The following is a 6,000-nucleotide window of genomic DNA, read 5'->3' on the forward strand; positions in this document are numbered from 1 at the left end:
GCAAGAATTCCTTTTAGAGCTCCCAATTGCTTAGAACTTGAAATATTGTATGAGATTTTGAAGGTTTTTTGGATTTTGATTTGAGTGACAATTTTTGTATTACGACGTTGTGTTTCGATTTTTGCCTCCCCATAACGCTCAAAATTAGGGGTTTTATAAAAAAAATTATGCTAAACGTCAGCCAACGCTAGCGCAGCACGCAGCTGGCAGCGCCCAGCGCTGGTGATGTGGCGCAGAAGCCGCCAAAACAAGGACGCGGGCTCCGTCCTTGCTTTGTCTTGTATTGGTGTACCTTTGTACTATTTTTACGAAGTTGGCACATAGTGATTGCTTGGGGATTAAGGCTTGGTTTGCATCTAAAAACAAGCCGTTTCGGGTTTTTGAATTTCGGTTTTACGGGACGAGGCCCGGCTTGCTCGATTTTGTGGGTCGGCGCCCGAATTGGATTGCTTAATGTCATTTCGACTGGAAAAGGCCTTGTAAAACCAATGGGATAGTCCATTGGGTGAGATTGTACTTGGATTTTGAAATTGATTTTTTGGAAAATGTATTTTGTGCCGAGTTCCGGAATGGGAACGTCCTCGGGAATTGGATTTTGGCTCTTGGATTTTGGACATGTTCTTAGCAATTGGGATTTCCGCACGGAGTTTCTCCAACCGCCTAATAAGGATAATGGTATCGTCATCATCCCAGTGGGGAGACACGATTTAGGTGTATACAACTAGCAAAGGAACTTGCAAATAGTTCTTATGCAGGAAGAAAAGGAGTATGTCCTGGAAGAGTCGATGCCCGAAGTCGCGGGCGACGGGGTCACTCAGGCAGCCCTCAATCGTTGGATTGATGCCAACAAGGATGTAAAATGTCTAATGCTTGCAACCATGAGTGCAGATCTACAGAAAACGTTCATCAACTCAGATGCTTTCACGATCATCAGTGAGTTAAAGAACATGTTCCAAGATCTGGCTCGAGTCGAAAGATTCGAGACTCAAAAATAAATTATTGACACCAAGGTCAAGAAGGGAGAGCCCGTAAGTCCACATATTCTCAAAATTATTGGACTCATTGAGAATATGAGTCGCCTGAATCAACAGTTCTCTTAGGAAATGGTTGTAGACACCATCCTCCATTCTCTTCATAGCGGGTATGATCAGTTCAAGCTGAACTACAGTATGAATAGTCTGGACAAAACGCTCACTGAGCTTCACGGTATGCTGAAGACCGCTGAAAAGACGCTCAAAAGTGATAAGCAATATGTGCTTATGGTGCGTGGGAGCAAGTTCAAGAATCTGGTAAGAAGATGAATGCTAAGAAAGGTGGCAAGAAGGCCAGCCCAACTAAGAAAGCTGGCGGCACCAAGTCTGAAAAGAATAAGGTGAGACAACCCACTTCTGAATCTGAATGCTTCTACTGCAAGAAGAAGGGGCATTGGAAGAGATATTGCTTGAAGCTTAAGGAAGATCAGAAGAACGGAACGGTCGTTCCATCTTGAGGTATTTTCGTTATATACTGTATACTTGCAAATTCAACTTCTTAGGTATTAGATACAGGTTGTGGCTCACACTTATGTTCCAATTCACAGGGACTAAGAAGAAGTAGAAGATTAAGCAAGGGTGAAGTCGACCTACGAGTGGGAAATGGAGCAAGGATTGCTGCATTAGCTGTAGGAACTTATTATTTGTCGTTGCCCTCTGGGCTAGTTTTGGAACTAGAAGAATGTTTCCATGTTCCAAGTCTTACTAAAAACATCATTTCTGTTTCTTTCTTAGATGCTAAGGGATTTACCTTTTTCATAAAAGACAGTAGTTGCTTGTTTGATTTTAAAGAGATGTTTTATGGATCTGCTAGATTAGTCAATGGACTTTATTTACTAGATCACGACAAACAAGTTTATAACATAAATACCAAAAAGGCCAAAAAGAATGATTCAAATATCACCTATCTGTGGCATTGTCGATTAGGCCATATTAACATGAAGCGCATAGAAAGACTTCAAAAGGAAGGAATTCTAGAACCATTTGACTTAGAGGATTATGGTAAGTGAGAATCATGCTTACTTGGAAAAATGACAAAGCAACCCTTCTCTAAAGTTGGAGAAAGAGCAACTGAACTATTGGGTTTAATCCATACAGATGTATGTGGACCAATGAGTTCAAATGCTAGAGGTGGTTTTTTTTTTTTTTTTTTTTTTGAGGAAAGACGAGCGGTTATGATATTAGATTAAATCAATTTCCTCCAAAGTCGTGAGACTTTGAGGGAAAGGATTCACACATACAAATTCATCACACCCCCTAGTATCCCACCTTGCTACGAGGTGAGCTAAGGTATTACCCGCCCTCTTAACACGAGAAATGGAAAATACATCAAAAGACTTGGATAAAATAGCTATATCCTCATAAATGAGATAAGTTGGAGTGAGTCCAGTAGCACTACTCTTGATAGCCATTACCAGATTGCTAGCGTCACTTTCCACTTGGATTTTTTGGAACCCAAATCTTCTTGCAATGAGTACAACAAACCTGCAAGCTACGGCCTCAGCAACTTCTGCATCCCACCTCACCTTTACTCTCCGTACAGCAGCTACCACCAATGCCCCTACCTCGTCCCTCACCACAACGCCAAGTCCGACCACACCATCCCCAACATGAGCATCACAGTTAACCTTCCACACACCTCTGGCTGGGCATGACCACGACGTTGCTGACCTCAACCCAGGCAAGCAGTGGGGTGCAAAAACCTTTGTCGCATATCCGCAATAGTCCCCAACCATCTTAGAGAAGCCTGCTGCAAGCATTACAGAATTAACTGTTTCCTTCTCAAAGAAAATTTTATTACGACAACTCCAGGCAGCCCAAGCGAGAGTAGCGATCGACCGTAACTCATCTACTACTAGAGGTGGTTTCAGCTACTTTATCACTTTCATTGATGACTTCAGTAGATATGGTTATGTCTACCTAATGAAGCATAAGTCTAAATCCTTTGACAAATTCAAGAAATTTCAGAGTGAAGTAGAGAATCAGTTAGGCAAGAAGATTAAGGCACTGCGGTCTGATAGAGGCGGTGAATATCTGAGCTATGAATTTGATGACCATCTGAAAGAATGTGGAATTCTATCAGAATTGACTCCTCTCCGAACACCTCAATGGAACGGTGTGTCAGAACGAAGGAACAGGAAAATATATATTATGCAAAGTTAAAACAATATTCCCAGACTACGCTGTACGAAGTCCCGTATTTGGATGTCTCAAAAAATAAAACCGGTTTACGACCTCAAGACAAAGGTCGCCGTTGATACTTATACATAGTCCCCTAATCAAGGACCCAGGTAGTGGCAAAATTGAGCCGAAAAGACTAGTTTAAAACCATGAAAAGATGATGACCACGAGACTATGGTCCATCTAAACACATTGTCAACCCACATTCAGGTTGTAACTAAATCCGAGCATCCCTCGGAAGAATTCGCTCCTACAAGAATGAATAAAAAGAAATTCTCAAAAGAAATCACAAGAAAAAAAATGAAATAGGGACTTGCCCACCTCAATCAGGCAAGATCGCGGCACGCGAGTCCCAAATCGAAAAGACGAATTCAGGTTCGCTCACCTCCAGCGAGCGGGGCGTCCCCCCTTAGCGGACAGGGCTCGCCCACCTTCAGCGGGCGGGGTCTGCGTCACTAACCGCGCAGGTCCTCAGTCTTCGAAAATGAAAAGAAAATAGAATCTTCAAAACAAAGCAAAAAACAGGCTCGCCATCTTCAGCAGGCGGGGTCTACGTCACTAACCGCGTAGATCCTTATTTTCAAAACTTTAAAACAGATTCGTCCACTTCTATCGGACGGGGTGTCCACCCTTAGCAGACAGGCTCGCCATCTTTAGCCGGCGGGGTCTACGTCACAAACCGCGTAGGTCTTATTTTCAAAAAAAACACAAACAAATTTCAAAATAGATTCGTCCACTTCTATCGGACGGGGTGTCCACCCTTAGCGGACAGGCTCGCCATCTTTAGCCGGCGGGGTCTGCGCCACTAACCGCGCAGGTCCTTAGTCGCTGCAGCGATAACTTTTTCTGGTTTTCCCTTTTTCCAAAAATTAAAGGATTGGTTTTCCGTTTTTCCAAAAAAGAGCGATGTGCTGGATTTTCATTCGTTTTACGTCCTATAAAAACAAGGGGGTTTTCTCGTTTGGCTAACCCTGAAAATGAGAATCTTTAAAAACATTTTACCTCGTGATTGGGCTTGGCCAGGCGTAGTTACACTTTATAGCTTTGATTTAGAAAACATCTTTAGATACTTCCAATGACAAAGTGAGGGAGTTTCTACACATCTTTAGTACTTCCAATGACAAAGTGAGGGAGTTTCTATACTACCAGTTGACAAATCCCAATGACACGTGAGGGATATGTCGACACTTCAAGTGATGACCCTTAAGTCAAATGTCATCACTCGGGGGCTCGTGAGACCCTCGCAAAACAGGTCACATACACCATGACATGTGTGACGCACTCCGTCCAGTACTTTGACCATCGTCTCATCCCGAGACTCAGTCAAAGTGGGGGCTAACTGTAGACACCTACTTTTGTCCCCATTCCTGAAAGGGAAGGTTCGATGATGAGAACATAAATCTCCACTTGGCAACGCATCTCCTATAAAATAACGAATCTCGATCACCCTTTTCATTTCACCCGAACCTGCTATTTATAGAAACCTGCTAAAAATAGTAACTGCCATAATAGGTAATTGTTAAAAGTGGCAAGTCATAAAGGATAGAAACCTGTCAGAATTAGGTGTTGCACTCCAACATAAATCCTAAAAGATATAGAATTTGCAAGAGGAATCCTATTCCTAGTATAATTCGAAAATAAGAGTTACGTATTGATTAAAATCCTAACGAACCTAGAGTTTGTAACGGGCCCAGACGCATTCCGTCATAAAGTTAATACGCACTAAAAGACTCGGATAAGTCTCAAACACTCCGGATTCTAAGAGTCCAAATCTGACAAAGAACTCGGCCCAAACATCATTTTCAACGCCCAGCCCTGGGCGCTGAAATTGCCTGGATCCCATTTTCAACGCCCAGAGCTAGGCGCCGAAATCTTTAACGCCCAGCCCTCGGCGCTGAAATTACCTGGGTACGTGTTCTCTCCTAATTCTTCTTGGATTAGTGCTCTAAAATTCTATCTTTCCACGAACTCTTTTCTATAAATACAGCCCCAAATTCGACGTGAAAAGAACACACACAATTCATATTCTGAGTATTGACTCCAACCCCTAAGACTAAGCCTCACGCTGCGAAATTGATCCCGCGTTCTGTCGCAATCGATCCAAAAATCGAACAGAACGTATCCTGTCCCTTGTAGCTGAAGAATTAAGCCCGGAAACTTGAGATTCGTTAAATAAAAGGAGAAATAGCAAAGCCAAAGTGGTTAGTTTTCTGAGAACCGTGACGCACCTCTCAAGGGTGCGTCGTAATGTGTCCCTTCGCATGATTTAATCGCTTTCCTCGCCCTTTTATAAAACTGTTAAACTATTAAATCTGATTGTTCTATCACGCCTAATAAAGATAATGTAACACCCCGACAATTCTCTCTTTTCTAAAATAATCTTTTAATATAAAACGTAGAGAATTATCAAGGCATTATCGCCCGTGTGAAAACGTAACGGCTTATTCAGAATTTTGCAGCGGAAAACATAAAACTAACTTTAGGTTTATAAATAATCGATTACAGGTTTAATCCCAAAAACCAATAAACGAAAAATAAGGAAATATAAATAGTACGACCAGTTTAAAGTCCAATTAAACAAACCCAAGTCAACTTAGCAAATCAAAACTAAATACAAGCTCTCTATTCCCGATCCCAATGATGCAACATCTTCAAACCTGCAGATGGACAATGCTTATTGATCCTTAGAGACTGCTCACCAAAGATTGGGTCATCACAGGATCAATAAGGCATAGCCATGATCAACATGCACAAGCAAAAGCACGTAATCAGCAAAGCTGAGTACTAC

The sequence above is a fragment of the Spinacia oleracea genome, chromosome 5 (genome assembly GCF_020520425.1).
Source record: "Spinacia oleracea cultivar Varoflay chromosome 5, BTI_SOV_V1, whole genome shotgun sequence".
In the NCBI taxonomy this organism is placed as follows: domain Eukaryota; kingdom Viridiplantae; phylum Streptophyta; class Magnoliopsida; order Caryophyllales; family Amaranthaceae; genus Spinacia; species Spinacia oleracea.